The sequence below is a fragment of the Octopus sinensis genome, unplaced genomic scaffold (genome assembly GCF_006345805.1).
Source record: "Octopus sinensis unplaced genomic scaffold, ASM634580v1 Contig18899, whole genome shotgun sequence".
In the NCBI taxonomy this organism is placed as follows: Eukaryota; Metazoa; Mollusca; class Cephalopoda; order Octopoda; family Octopodidae; genus Octopus; species Octopus sinensis.
Window position 1 is genome coordinate 33,442 of NW_021836125.1, and position 17,070 is coordinate 50,511.

At 36.6% G+C, this 17,070-nt stretch overlaps 1 pseudogene; it reads left to right on the forward strand.

The window, feature by feature from the left end:
- Positions 1-295: 295 nt before the first annotated feature.
- On the forward strand, positions 296-4,382 carry LOC115231786 (annotated as a pseudogene).
- Positions 4,383-17,070: the final 12,688 nt, after the last annotated feature.

A 17,070-nucleotide genomic window follows, 5' to 3' on the forward strand; every position in this document is an offset into this window, starting at 1 on the left:
AAACTTCTTGTGATTGTCTGATTAAATCTTTCAACTATCCACTGACTCTGCGGATTGTTGGGTCGTCTATGAATTTGAACAATTTTGTACTCTTGAATTTGAACAAATTAAAAAATACCAAGAACTTGGACGCCGTTTTATATTCGTACTAATCGCTTTGGAGACATCGGGCGTCGCAGGGCCTCTATCCATTCCTAACTTCTAACTTAATTATTTTAGTTATATTATAATAAAAAGATTTTAATAATAAAAAAATTAAATAAATAGCGCGTACGAATTTAATTTTACTTGTGGTATGTACATTAAGTCAATTGTAATTGACGGCTTCAAGTCATATCCACGTCGTACCGAGATAAAAGACTTTGACAGCCAATTCAATGCTATAACCGGCCTCAACGGTAGTGGAAAGTCAAACATTCTCGATTCCATTTGTTTTCTACTCGGAATCACCACTCTCTCCCAAGTACGAGTCAACAACATGCACGAACTCGTCTACAAGTCCGGCCACGCTGGAATAAACAAGGCCTCTGTCTGTGTAACATTCGACAACAACAACAAAAAGGACAGTCCAGCAGGCTACGAGAAGTACGACGACATTGTAGTCACACGACAAGTAATTTGTTCATTTAAAATCAGATTTCTATCGGTGGGAGGAACAAATACCTTATAAATGGAATAAATTCAACAAATACTCGAGTACAGGACATGTTTACGTCTGTTCGTCTCAACATAAACAACCCAAATTTCCTGATAATGCAAGGAAGGATCACAAAAGTCCTCAATATGAAGCCTGTCGAGGTTTTTTGGTCAAATATTTCAGATTTTGTCGATGATTGAGGAGGCAGCCGGGACTGGGCTGTATGAAATGAAGAGAGCCCAGGCCTACAAGACAATTAAGAAGAAGGAGTGCAAGTTGAGTGACGTTAATAAAGTTTTACGTGTTTTTTTTCGAATTTTTAGGTCATAGAAGCAGATATTGGTCCACTTTTGACTAAATTGGACGCGGAAAGGTCGTTTTATTCGGAATATCAGCAAATTTCGAGGGAGATTGACAGCCTTCGAATGATCAGTGTGGCCCTCATGTACTTCTCTACACAGGTATTTACACGTTTTTCATATTTAGAACGAAGTGGAAGAATATAAAGAAAAGATATCAGAAATTGAAACAAAGTTGAGTGAGAATAAACGCCGGTTGGGTGAGATTGAGGAGGAATGTGGTCAAATTGAGAAAGAAATTACAAGAAAAAGCGCGGGAAATGATAATGTTGGTTTTTTTGCTGGCAATTTTAGGACGAAATTGACAATCGAGTAGCGAAACTTCAATCAGAACTGGACGAGAAAATGTTAGTGCAAACTAAACTATCGGCTCAACAAAACGCCAAGAAAGACCAGGTTATATCCGAGGAAAACAAACTAAAACAACTGATCAAACAAAAAGACGATGTTATTACGTAATCAATATGTTTAGGAGACAAAATCGTTAGCAGAACGGAGGTTGATTCGGGTAGATCAAGAGAAGAAGACTGCCAGTCTGCAAGAGGAGACTGATTTGGCGGCTAAGCGACTATTGGAAGCGGAATCCTACTATAATGCACTGTCCACTGGGATTTCCGTTTCCGTGGATGGAAAGAGGAACACTCTCCAGCAGCAGTTGATTGGTAGTGGGTGATAGTAATGGGTAGACGCAAAGCATGGGGTGTCAGTGTTGGAGACTCAGATTAGACAGACAGAGCTGGAGTATTGTGGCAGTGATGATTGGTAGGTCAACCCACATTCGGTCTCGGTTGAAGAAGAGTTGTGAGGACATGAAGAGCACGGAGGATGACTCGACTCCGACTGAAAGGGAGATTGACAAGAAGAATGTCCAATTGGAGCAAATGAGGGATGAAATAGTCCAAATTGACCAAAAACTGAACATTTATGACAAAAATGAAATCAATTCTAAAAAAACAAGACTCAAGAGTGAGATAACCTCACTACAACATAACGTGGACAGTTTACAGTTGTGTTGAGTACATATATCGTAGGACAAGACAATTTAGCTTCCAATACTCCAAGCCATCCCCAGACTTTGACAAGAAACATAAAGTTTATGGAGTTGTGGCCAACCTGATCAAGTTGAGGAGTCGAGAAATGTCTACTGGAGTAGAAGTAGCAGCAGGATCTCGAGTAAGGAATGTTAAAACACGTCCAGTTGTTGAATGTGATCGTGGACACTGATGAAACTGCCAAATTATTACTAAAACACGGAAATCTGCGGTCTCGGGTGACCTTTATTCCCCTGAATCGAATCGTCCCCAACAAAATATCTGACCAAGTATTAGAAAATGCACAGAGACTAGTAAATGGACTGATTAAGTAATACAGGGAGGTGAAGGCAATGTTAGTTTAGCACTGTCCTGTGTAGAATACGATCAACGAATAGAAAAGGCGATGGAGTTTGTGTTTGGAAGTACACTTGTCTGCAAAGACTTGGGGACGGCAAGAAAGGTCGTGTTTGACCGGAGTGTGGGCAAACGAGCAGTGACGATGGACGGAGATCTGGTCGAGCCCAGTGGAGCACTGACTGGGGGTTATTTGTGTAAGTAATGATAGGTTCGAGGAATAAATCCGAGTCTATTCTGACGAGAATATTCCGACTTGGGGAGACTGTGACTGATTTGGAAAGCAGAAAGACACAATTGGCACGATTGGAGACTAAATTGGAGGAATGTGCCAAATTGGAGGCTCAGTATGTGTGGCTGGGCTGTTTATGCAATATTAGAAAGGACACGCTCAACAAACGAGTGGAGTTGGTGGAGAGTGAGATAGTAGTGTATAAGGATATGCTAACTCAGTCTGAATTCCACTCACTGAGGCGGGAGTGTGCTCAATTGGAGGGATCGTTGGGTTGGTGAGTATATCTGACCTCTCAGAGGAGATGACAGCCAAGTTGAGTCGACTGGGGACATCTTTGAGTGAGGCAGTCCAGATTGTGGAGTCGTTGGAAGACAAGTTGAGGATTATCCAGTCTGGGGGAGGAAATATGATAGAGGAGGCAGAAAAGGTCATGAAGGATGCTCAGAAAGCACATAATCAACTGGAAAACAGACTGAGGGAGAGTATTCAGGTCAGGAGAGTACAATTCCATTTGTTTAGTTGACAGAATGTAACAAAATGGAGTTCGATTATGCGGAAGATGAAATAAAGTCGATTGTGAATAAGATTGACGCTTTTGATGTCTCTGTTAAACAACTGAAGAAAGAATTGGAGAAAATGTCGGATGATTATGAGGAGAGAGAGGTGTGTGGATGTCACTGATTTGGCTTAGAATAGTAAAATCAAACTTGAGAAAGTTTTGTCTGAAGAAAAGGAAAGACAGGCATCCCTGAGAGGGAATATGGCACAGAACAATATGAAATTGAAAAATCTTTTGGACTCGAAAAAAGACATTGAACTGGACTGTGAGCAAATATCCGCCTCCCATCGTCGCTATAAAGATAATTTGGCTCAAAAAACTAAAAAAGTGTTTTTTGTGTAATAACTGTGTAGTTGGAAGTGTTAGTGGAACAGAACAGTTGGATTCTGACTGAGAAGGACAAATTTAGTGTTCCCGATGGTCCCTACGATTTTGAAAAGCAGTTGGGAGGACCGGTAGAGGACTGACGATGAATTAGATAAGCAAGTCGAGTCGAGGTTATCCGAACTGGAGAAGTCACGTGACAAATTATCGTCCAAAGTAAACATGCGAGCAATGGCCATGTTGGAGAGTGTGGAGAAGAGGGTTGTGATTTGTCTTGACTTGTTAGTTTGAGGTATTGAAGGAAAGGAGAGACATTGTCTTGAATGATCGGAAGAAACTTAACGAGGGAATTGAAATGCTGGACATTAAAAAGAAGGACACATTGGAATCTGCCTTTTCTCTTGTTAATAAGGACTTTGGGTCCATTTTTTCATCTTTATTGCCCAACGCGCAGGCTAAGCTTGTGCAGAGGGATGTGAAGGATTTGAGTCAGGGGTTGGAGTTTAGGATTGGGTTCGGAGGAGTGTGGAAGGAGTCGCTGACTGAGTTGAGTGGAGGACAAAAGTATAGGTTTGGTCGACTGTTTAGGTCGTTGGTGGCTTTGTCTCTTATTCTTGCACTTTTGAGGTTTAATCCGGCTCCGATTTACATTTTGGACGAGATTGACGCAGCCTTAGACTTGTCGCATACTCAGAACATTGGCAAGATGATTCAGCTGTATTTTAAGAGTTCTCAGGTCTTGGTGATCAGTCATGATTAGTTTATCATTGTGTCACTACAAGAGAGCATGTTTAATAACGCCAATGTTCTCTTTCGAACTAAATTTGTCGATGGAGTGTCCACCGTTACTCGCTATAATCAATTAGAACATCGACGTTGATTTGTCATTACTTTTTAATTTTATGGAAATTTGGTGAATGTGTTTAATTTGAGGGTCATTTATTTTATCCTTGTTTCCGATATTTTTATTATTTGAAATAAGTGTACTGCATTTAGTCTATCTAAATTTAAGCTTTCTTTTTTCGTAAAATGATATTTGTAGTTGCAGTGATTACTAATTGCTTGCTTTCCTTTATTATTCGTTAAGTTTTCAAAGTTTAATTTAATAAAATTGTGATAAAATTGGACATTTTAACTTAAAACCAAGAAAAATCGCATTTTTCTGAGAATTGTTTATCAATTGTGGAATAAAACCGACATTTTTAGTTTATAATTTCAGTATTAATCCGAGCCAAAAATCAGGTGTTAAAAGTAGATATTTTTGAATTCCTTTTTATTTATTTCTTACAGATTTAATTAATTTACATTATTTCATTAAATATTTTCAATCATTAATTAGTATTAGATCCTGGTCGACATGAGTGTGCAATAGTATTACTCAATGACACTCATATTACAGCGATTGCCTCTTCAAATTGCTTATTGTCGGAGATTCTGGTGTGGGCAAGTCCTCGATCCTGTCTTCCTTTATGGGAAACAAGTTCACCGAGGCCTACACAAGTACAATCGGAGTCGATTTTGTACTCAAAAACTAACTTATTTGATAGAAAATAAAAACCATCAACATCGATGGCAGCATCGCTAAATTACAAATCGTAATCCACCAATATTATAAAATAGTGGGACACCGCTGGACAGGAAAGGTTCCGTTCGATAACCTCAAGCTACTATCGAGGGGCTCACGGAATCATTATTGTGTTTGACGTAACCAATCGGGTCCCTTATTTTTGTTCAGTCTCTTAGGAGAGCTTTGAAAACTTGTCGACAGTTTGGCTTAACGAAGTGAAAAATTTGGGTTGGCCGGGAGTCAAGAAAATTTTGGTGGCTAACAAAACTGATCTCGGCAATCGTATGGTGTCGAAGGAGGAGGGAAATCAGTTGGGGGATTCGAATGGGATGCAGTATGTGGAGTCGTCTGCCAAGTCGGGGGACAACATAGAATTGGTCTTTGACAGTATTGCGAGAGAAATAAAGAAGTCTGTTGATGCCGGGGGGTTATCTGTGGGTGGCCCTACCCCTGAAATAATTAAATCGAATCCTGTTAGCGGGCGGAAGATGTGCTGCTAATGAAAATACTTCTTAATTAATTATTCCTATATATAGATTTTCGTCATTTTCATTGATTTAATTAATCTCGACCTGTTTATTAACTATACCATTTTCAGTTCAAGTTTGACAGTTAAAAAATCTTGACCTGTTGATTATGAGACAGCGAAGGGCGCAAAAACGACCAGTTTTGTCAAAATTGATATTAAAATGTCAAAATTGAATGTCGCAATGTCAAAACTGATGTAAAAATGTCAATATTTCTTATTGCATTGTCAAAATAGATACAAAAAATTGGCAAAATTGAACTGAAAATAGTATAGTTGTAGTCAATGAGTTTGTCCAAATAAGAGTAAATACAACCAGAACTGATCATGAAAAAGAACAAGGTGGTAAATACTATCAGGTTCGTAAAGACTTGAATAACCTATCAAAGTTGCTTGAAACAGGATCAAGCAGGGAAAATGCATTATTTATTTAACCCCATTCCCCCTGAAATTGGGAGGAATGCTGCACGAAAAAAACTGACAGACCTCTTAGGGTCACATTATAAGTAGGGCAACCACAAAGTTGACCTAAAAAAAGCAAAAATTGACCTCCATAAAGTCAACAAAATTGATTCAAAAAAGATGAAAGCTGACCAGAATGTAGACCTAAAAGAAGTTTTCAGATAATTTGTATGCAATAATTTTTTCTAGAAACATGAATTATATAGAATCATATAATATTTGACGTTTTCAGTTTTAACATTTCGGTCTTTGGCCAAATTTTATGAAGAACTGAAAACGAGCGCTCTACTAAACACGTAGTGGCCTGACACTGGAGTAGTTGAAACTTTTCCAAAGGCAAAAAACTTATAATTTATAAGTTAAGGAGGGAGTTAATTTTTTAAGATTTTCTTATAGCAGTGAGGTTTTTGCATTCCAGGACGACGTGCGTTACTGCGTGTCGTCTGCAGTTTGGACAGGAAGGATCGACGTACTCCTCAATTTGTTTTGATAGTCAAAGAATAAAAAATGATGCTTACAGCGAAATATTGCGAGTTCGATCCGATCTTTGAGGCTGAGATCTTTTTCAGCTGTGTTTATTTTGGGGGGATTGTTGATGATATTATTTGCGGTTAGTGCGTTCAAGGAGGATTTTATTATTAGTTCTTTTATTTCCGATGGTTTTTTGTTAAAAAATGAATTTAAGATGCGATAGTAGTCGAGTGCTGGTGTGTTTTTGATGTTCCTGTCAGGGGTTTGTGTCGTTGTGAGATTGTGCCTTGGGTGGTTTTTGATCATAGTCGCTGAGGCAAAGAATTGGGTTCTATAGATTTCGAAATGGTCTAGAAGTTTGATCATGTTGGTTTCCTGATGCATATGGTCGGCCGGAATAGACTTCATACAACCCGTAATGATTTTGAATGTTTGGTTTGGGATTGATTGTAGTTTCTGAAGGAGTTTTTTTGACAGCAGAGGCGTCCATGATGGACTTTTATAGTCCAATATTGGAAGATGTATTGTTTGTATAGGAGTATTAGTCATTCCTTGTTTTTTCCAAAGTTTGTTCCGGTGAGTGAGTGGCGGCCATTCATTTTGCATTTGTGAGTCAGGTTTTTTCAATGTGTTGGCGAAATGATAAGAAGGTATTGTACGTTATCCCGAATATTTTGACTGTTTTGGTGCGAGGAATTCTAATACTGTTAATTTTGATTGTCGTAGTGAAATTGTGTTCTCGTGCATTACTGTTAGACGAGTGGTTAATGATTTATTTTATGATAGAGATAGCCCGTTTAGAGTAATGCAGTTATACGGGATATCAATGAATGGTTGAACTTGGCGACATGCTGCCGTTGGATTTGTGTTTGATGATGTGATCGTAATATCATCTGCGTATAGGAACAGAGATGCATTTTTGGGTGGTTTAGGAATGTCATCTAGGTAAGTGTTAAAAAGTGTGGGGGATAGGACAGAGCTCTGAGGTACTCCATTGAGGAGGATGCATGCATTTAAGCGTTTTTTGTTGTGTTGAATATAACCTTGTCTCACACTGAGGTAGTTGGATAGCCATCGTTTTGAGTTATTATAGATATTTGTGTGATGATTTTGTTTATAAGTGGGGGTCACGGAATGGAGTCAAAAGTTTTTCTTAGATCCAGAGTGATTAATATTGTCCGAATGGGAGAGTTTTCTTTGTTGAATCCGTTTATATTGTTTGTATAATATTTGTGAGTAGAGTTGTCGTTTTAAATACTTTGAATGATATTGTCTGAAGCCATGTTGCGTTTTGCCAATTGAAAGTTTATGAGATATTCTCTTTAAAATGTATGGAGAAAATGCATTAGTGTGACCTGTTAATAAGTGAATTGAGAATTATTCATGTTGCCAAAATGTGAATAGTGTGCTTATATAAGACGGAATTGTTTCAAAGTACTACAAAAATAAGAATATTGTGCTTATCTAAAACCTGTTGATGTGCCATTTGGCTGTGAGTTGTCGTTTATTGAAATCACAAATAGTTAGAAATATAACTTGATTTGATTATTTCCATTCATTCAGATAGAATACTCGTCTACGACAGCGCTGTCAAATAATTGCCGGTCTGTGTCTTAATCAAGTGCATTTATTAACTTGACTTTTTCCAACAATTTTCAATCTTGTTTAGAATTTGCAAATCTTATGCTTTTAGAAAATTCTCCAAACATTTTTTGTCGAAATAATCATTATCGCGACAACTACGAGTATATTTACGTTGCATTGGCATATTTGGCGAAGTTAATCAACACCGTTAAAACCAAAAAACAAAATTAGATAGGTGATCCAGACATTCCCAATCAATTTACGCATTTCTCTCCGTGTTCACCCAGATTGGACGAGGATCAAAGGGTCTTGGCTCCCAGCATGTTTTAACATAGAAATAAGCACCCGTCGTCCGTACAAGGGTTTCGAAAGCAGTTGGCTTTATAAGCCGTTCATTAAAATCGAAGATAAACTTTGCAGCCTTTCGCTTTAGGTTCGGCATCTTTTGCAGATTTCTTGAGACCAGATATGATTCCCAGGCACTTTGCTTCATGCTTTTGAAGATGGTCAAGAAATTATTTTTATAATAAAAATTAATATTTTTCGAAAGATAATTGCTTAATTTATTCTAAACCGTCGGAAAATTAGATTAATGAATTTAGTTTTTTGAAACATGAATTCTAATCAGGCAGAGATACTTAATTAACCATTAATATTACTGGATTTATGCTTTGGTTTAATTTCACAAATCATTCTAAAATATTTCACAATATATTTTACAAAACTAATTTAATGATAGTCATAGGCTGAGTATATTCACATTCTTTTAAAAATATATGGACATTCTTATGATCAAAAAAAGTGGCAAAATATATATCCGAACGGCTAATTTGAGGAAAAATGCTCTTAGCAGCCTAGAAAAAATTCTTCAGTTTTTATTTTAATAATCAAGACGGGGTAATTTGGATAATTAGATTTAGAACTTGAATGAAACAAAAAATTTATTTTAAATAATATATTTAAGTTTTTTAGTAGAGCAATTCGTACTCGCAGGGTGATTTGTACAATTTTCGTAGACAAAAAAGTTTGATAAAAACTGAATTATATATATAATATACATTTTTTAACAACCCCAAATTCTTTGGAAACATTTTCGCAATCTTCGTCTGTAAATTTTCCCGATTGATGCATACAAAGTGTAGAACCGTCAACAAAATGTATAATTTCAATGATCGGGTCTTTCAAATTATTATAATCCATTATTTCACATAATCTATTTTTTATTCGAATTTATAAAATTTAGGGTTGCCACAAAAATAAGAAATAATATTTTTATAAACAATATATTAATTAATTTAATAAAATTGTTATACATTATTTTGAATGCTACAAATCAAAAGGACTACCACCTGTTTGAGTCTAACAACTATACGGTAGTCACGCTTATGCCTGACTTTGCCTAACTTGAACGTCTCAACAAAACCAGATACAAAAAATTCTCCATCCGGGATTCGAACCCGGGTCAACGGTGTGAAAGACCGTCATCTTAAACCCCTAGAAAACGACAAAGATGTAGAAAGGGGACATCCTACCTTCACATTACCAATGAAAAAATCTACATTATGTAAAACCCTTCCGAAAACAAATGATGTGCGGTGAGCGACGGTAGGAGGCTGACAAATGGGAACTGGGCAAACGAGATATTCCCCACCTCTCTTTGAATCCGGAAGGCTGTATTGAAGATTTGGAGGCTAATGCTGATCGGCACAGACAGTTCCTTCTTCCTTGGCTTCTTTATTCGATTAGTTAGCTATAAATGTTTGTGCTGGGTTTGCTATGCAAGCTTGAGGGTTAATAAATAAATAAATGAGTGCTACAAACTTTCACTATGAAACTAATGTTATGGAAAACACAATTTACAGTGAGATACACTGAGCATTTTATTGCTCAAAAAGTTTAATTTCAACAACATCGAACTTTGATATGAATCGTTATAACTACAAGAGAAAATAGCAAAAATAATTTGACACTGCTGGCCTCACTAAACTGCGCTTGTCAACCGCATACTTGAGACTGGCTCAAAGCACTTTTCATTCCCAGCACGGGATTGCTACTGGACAATGAATCCTTACGGATATGAATCTGTTAACGCTTGGGCTTTGCCATTTGCCAGCCCCACCCTTGCCGATGTAGGTCAACAATTTCATCGAACGGCTTGTATATGAAGTCAACTCAACGGCGTTGTCAGGAGGGCTCTAGAGTCGGCTGGTTGACCTTTCCTTTCAGGGAAGGTAAGTTTCTGGGAAAGAATTCTCGCTTTTCAATTACTATTAACTGAAAATATTTTTTTACAAAATAATGATCATTTCGGATAAAAAATTCGACAATTGGGAACACACTTTGACATTTTCTGTCAACTTAGAAAGAATTTTCTGTTTTTCAATTACTATTAACTGCAAATATTCATCATCTTCTAGCTAACTTACACTAGGAAATGATTGATTTGAAATATGACTCAGATCTGAAAGATAAATTTACCCGATAGGCTAAGACAGCTTTCATAACTGTCTCTTGCCAAAGTATCCCGACTTCAAAATATTATAAAAATCATAGTATTAAACAAATATCATTTTAAATCAAAAAAATCAAAACCTGACCAGCGGAATCCAAATTTTTTTTGATTCGGCCCGTCGAAAAAATGATTTTGACGCCTTTGGACTATACCAGTGATTCTCACGTGCGGCCCCTTGGATTTAATTTAATTTTTTTCGAAATATAAAATTTTATTGGTCAAAAACAATAGTCAGTATTTTTCTAATAAACAGTCGTTAATTCTTTGATTGAGAGGACGAGCGAATAGACAGGCAGTTTCAGCGCAATATCGCGAGCAAAATGCGTTTTATTTGTTGTGATGTCGAATTCTAAAACTTTTTCGAAAAATTTCCAAGGAAAATAGGATTTTTCAACACATCTGAAAAGAAAAAATATTTCATTATTGAGGGCAATGAAAAGGCTCTTTGTTCAGCAACATTTCAATAATTAACTTTTATTTGAGAATTCTAGAAAACCGATTTCCGAATCTAGTCAATAATTCAAAGAAAAATTTAGCGATGTTTGGATCAACATATGTTTGCGAATCGACATTTAGTAAACTTGTTCGAATTAAAATAGTTCGCAGCAGATTGACTGATAGTCATCTAAGTGATTTGTAACGTACATCAACTAGTAAAATTGAACCTAATTTTGATTATTTAGTTAATAAATAATTGTTAAAAATTATTTGCGGCTCCTGTAATTTTTTTTAAATTTGTGGTCCCTGAGTAAAGAAGCTTTAAAATCACTGGACTATACTATAGTAATGGGGTTGGGAATCGCTGGACTATAGAGTAAAAAAGAATACAACAAAAATGTAATGTGAAAGTATAATAGTCAAATTATAGTTTTAAACTCATCTCCGTCATATGAATCCATTGATTTGGACTGCAAGCGATTTATCAAAAAGTAGATGTCTCAATAAAAGAGCCGACACAATCACCTAAACATTTCTTGGTTGACTTGTCCATGTAACTTCCAGGCTTTCCGACACACAAATCCCAACATTTACTAGTCAATTCAGTTATCAATGAATATGATTGTTGCTTGAATGCCTCATTCTCGACAAAACTCTGAAGTTCCTTATCCGACATTAAGTAACAAGAATAACGTGCAAAATATTTATAATAATTAAAAATTAAATAATTTTTGTCACTTAGAACTAAAATTAAAGTAATTTAATTTTTTGCCGTCAATCTTCAGCTTATTTGGAACCGGTCATAGATTAACACAGACTGGCTGTCAGCCATATTTTGCTGATCTCACCCTTCCCGCTATGATGCTAAAGTTACGCCTTTGGACTACATCCTCTCTCTTGTAGAATGAATGCCGATTTCCTCAGCACACAAAAATCAATAAATTAATCCAAAAAGCTCTGGAAATAGCAGGTTTTACTTCAGTTGTGGAACCGATGGCATTGATTTTGAAGGTGCAAAATGTCCCGATGGCAGTACGCTATTCGTTTTTGAATTCGAGAAACAGCTTGTTTGGAACGTCAAGGCAGGAAAGTTCCACATGGAGAAAATATGGGAACAGATGGCTTCTTGAACTAAATATTTTCTGCTTATAAGTTTTCCATTTTTGTTTTTTTGACGAAAATTGTTAGAATATAATTTACTTTAATAACTGAATTAAACAATTTTATTAATACCTCGCTTTTATCGCGATGATCAAAGCTCTTGAAGTAGATCCGTTCCCTATCATAGAAAGAAGCGCACTGAATTGTATAAAATTATCCCTTACTCATTGCTTGGTTTACCTGATGACTTTATGTGTAGAATATTGATGATTTGAAGTTTTTTTCGATTTCCCAATACGACCGATGTAATATAGTTCATGTTCTGAGATTTGTTCCAAAAATTGGCCGACATTACTCTTGCTTTTGATAGTCTTAAAATTCGTTGCTTGATACCGAATATTTTTTCCCTATTTAGTACTTTACTGGACTTGTTGACCACACCAAGAGATTAGTAGCTATTTGCGGGATTCGAAATAAGTGGAGCCAAGACATTAAGCCAAAACTTGCATTCTAATTACATTCGAATCAAAAACACGGAAGACAATGCTGATCCAACGCACATTTCAGAATTTCAGCATCGGCCTTGAAATTTTGTCCCAGAAACGCAAAAATGAAAAAAATCTGAATTTTCTGTACAAACAGCAAGCTTTCAATGTGAGAACTCTAATAATCTACTAAATTTTCAATTAAAAGAACAATTAATGAATGAAAACACCTTAAACTAGCTAGAAATAAAAGGTTATTACAATGAAGAAAAAACCAAATTAGAATTAGTGATTATTTGAGAGACGCCATATAATTGAGAGCACTTCCCGCCCTAAACCAGAGGATCTGCTCAGCGCTGAAGGAATGATTGAGGGGAAATTCCTCAACTTGGCCGTTCGAATGAGAAAGGACGCATTTCAATGCCTAAAATACACAACAAAAAATACCTTCCCAGGCTCCATATCTGTCAATCCAATAATCGATATTATGTCGTCAGATAAAACGCGATTATAATCCGCAGGGTCAGCAAAGGTCAGAGGGAGCATTCCGTGTTTTTTCAAATTCGTTTCTGCCTAAATAAAAAACAGCAGAAAACCATGAATTCGAGCAAAACTTTTGACAATAACAGCAAACCCTCCGAGATGCCGTGGTTCCAAGGCAGCATGTTCTCTACTACTGCCCTCTCCATAATTATCATCCCCAATAACCACCCACCGCACTCCATTGGCCTCACAATAATAATCAAATAAATACTTTGTAATTCCTGGCCACATCGGGGACACCAGAATACTTCCCAGTGAGTCGATCAAAACTTTATTGGCCTCTCCGTTCGCATCATTCGTAGCACTTTGGTAATAATACAACTGACTAACGTTATGAACATATTGTTGCTGATATTATCCAAATGTCCCCTGTATTTTAACCAAGGGCCCGCTGCACTGATGTGGTCAGTAGTACACTTCCCCCGGACTTTTATTAAAATAGTCATATCGGTGTAGTCCTTTCCGTCCCATCGAGCAAAGGCATTTAGCCTCTGCAGACGCTGGCTCGAAGGGTCGATATTGACCTCCAATTGGGATCCATCTTCCGGGGGAGCCACATATCCTTCAGTTCCTTGGTCAAATAACTCAGGCAATTCAATTCCCCGTGGTTCTGTCAGCTTAAACCTTGTTTTGCCTCAAAACTGATAAAATTCCCGTAAACCATCACTCGACACTATTTCATCGACAAGTGGATTAAAATCGAGTCTTCCCGCGGCAGCAAATGCTGTGACAATCTCTGGAGATGTGACAAATGTGTGAGTGGCTGGATTGGCATCATTCCTCCCCGTGAAATTGCGGTTGTATGAAGTTATTACTGTATTCGGAGTTCCTTTAGGCATGTTTTCTCTCTTCCACTGACCAATGCAAGGTCCACACGCATTTGCCAACATTGTCCCACCGAATTTCTTGAACACTTGGGCCTTGAATTGTAAAATAATATAAAATACCTGCCCATCCTTTTCGATGGTGGCCTGGATCTGAGACGATCCTGGAGTGACTGCAAAGTAGACTTTGGACTTATCTCCCCTGTCGATTACTTGCTGAGCCACCGAGGCTGCCTTAGTCATATCTTCATAAGAACTGTTAGTACAACTCCCAATCAATGCTAAAATAATCATCATTTACAAAATATATCTGACTAATTCTTCTTACCAGCAGATACTTCCAAGGGCCATCCTGAATCGACCGCGACAGGCAAGCTAACCCATAAAAGACAAAAAAACCTCATCAAGATTAATTTCAATGACTCGATCATACTCACATCCCTCATCAGCCTCAAGAAAATCCCGATTCTCTCTACAATACTCTGCTATCTCTTCTCTTCTCGTAGCACGCAAGTAATTATACATCGAAGTAGTATAAGGAAACAATGACGTAGTCGCCCCAATCTCGGCTCCCATATTACATACAGTCCCCATTCCTGTCAGTCTTATCCTCTCCTCTCACCTGTGCACGAAATGGAATGTACACCCTCTCCAAAGTATTCAAAGACATATCCAGTCCCCCCCTTAACTGTAAGCATTCCCAACAAATGTAGGATTATATCTTTGGGAGAAGACCACCCACTTAGTTTCCCGCTCAATTTTATACCCATTATCTGTGAAAATAATGTTGACTGTCTACTTTAGGACATTTGACTTCCCAAGGCAGTCCTACCATCGCATCGACCGCATCTGAGCCACCAACTCCAATAGCAATAGACCCGAGACCGCCTAAAAATATATTTCAAAATCAAACCTCCATTTGGAGTATGAGAATCAGTCCCGATTATAAGCGCTCCTGGAAAAGCGTAATTTTCCAGCACAATTTGATGGATAATTCCACTTCCTGGCTTCCAAAATCCAATTCCATATTTTGCCGCAGTGGAACTCAGAAAATTGTAAACTTCCTCATTCGTGACAACCGCCTTTTCCAGATCTCTGTCATTATATTCCCTGGCCTCTATCAAATGGTCACAGTGGATTGTGGACGGGACTTGGACCTTTGGGAGTCCAGAGGACATAAATTGAAGAATAGCCATCTAAAAGTATTAGCGGGTTTGAAACCTGAGCTGTCACATCTTGCATGGCTACCCTATCTGGACGGAGTTTTAGAAAGCTTTCTCCACGAATGAGTGACTAAATGACAGAATTCACTGTACTTGTTCACGAGGATCGTCGAGGTGGCCGTATATAATTTTTTCGGCATAAGTAAGTGGTCGGTTTAGTCTTTTCTTGACAATGTCGATGTTTTGTCGGTATTTGTCGAAGGAGAGGTAGACATTTTTTTCGTAATATTTAGCGGTATCTATTAATGATAATATAAATTATACTTTTGATGTAAAAAGTCGTTTAGAAATAGAATGGAATATTTGGCTGAATGTAGCAATCCATTATTGAATTACGATCAAAAATTCACACAAACCCAGTCACTGCTGAGAGAAAAAATCACACAAATCACTGAGAGTAAATATGATTAATTTATTATTTTTATTGATCAAACATATTAAATAAATAATTCTAAACGTATTAAATGTTCCTCAGTCAAAATTAAAAAAATATACGTGGATGGAAATTTATTTTTATAACGTGAATTATTGGTATCTCAAAATTCGCTTTGTAAGCATTACAGAAATATTATAAGCATTACAGAAAATCTGCCATTTGAGCTAAAAATGTACTGGATTCAACAGTCAACATAGTGAATTTGATTCGTGGCAGGGCTATAAATCATCGACTTTGTAAAATACTCTGTGAAGAACTAGGAACATATCATTCATTGCTTTTATTTCATATTGGAATACGTTGGTTATCAAAAGATAAAGTACTGTCACCGGTTGCCGAGCTGTCAAATGCAATTAGTTTATTTTTACGAGATATTGGGTCGACCGAATTTGCCGATTTGTTTAACAACGATATTTTCATTCTTAAACTATATTATCTGGCTGATATATTTAGTATTTGTTATGAATTAAACTTATCACTACAAGGTATTTTTTTAATATTTAAGGTAATAATGGTTCAAACATTGAAGCTATGAACAAAATGTCTGCGTTTAAAGAAAAATTATTACTATTAAGAGAAAAATACGAAATAAAACGCTCTATAATGTTTCGATGGTAGAAAATAAGATTGGTGACAATAAACTGAAAAATGGTTTCTTTTTTGATTATTGATCATCTCGAAAATCTTGAAAATAAAATTTGAGATTATTTCCCAGTTACTGAATGAATTGCGACTTAATAATACACCTTTTATTCCAGAAATCAATAAATTAATTTATGACGGTTAAGAAATTGATTTCCGAGAACATTTGATTGAATTACGAAATTCGCAGTTTCGCAAGTTGACATTTAATTCGCATTCGATAATGGAATTCTGGATTTTGTTATTAATGAATATCCAATCTTAAGTAAAAATGCACTGGAAATGATAATTCACTTTCCAACCACTTATTTATGTGAAATGGCAATGTTTGTCGGAAACATTAAAATTGAACAGCTAGTTAGTTTCTGAAAAGCAGGATTAAGAATCATATTAACTCTAAATACTATGATTTTTTAAATTTTGGTAGCTTTTTATTAAATTGGTCCCCAGAAAAATTCAACAGATTAACGTGGTCCCCGGTCAAAAAAGATTAAGAAACACTGATCTAGGATTCCAAATAGTTAAAGGCAGAATGACCAGGAGATGAATATTATTATCAAAAACGCAATTCATTGGTCATAACAAAGCATTTACAGGTTTGGAATTAATTTATTCTGTTTTGAAACCAACATAGAACGTTTTGTATGATTCAGATAAAAACGACAAGCTTAAAACACATGAAGTGATTGACAAGGACGTAAACTAGCCCTAGCTTAGAGATTGAGAAATGATTGAAAAGGGTGTTCGTGTTCAG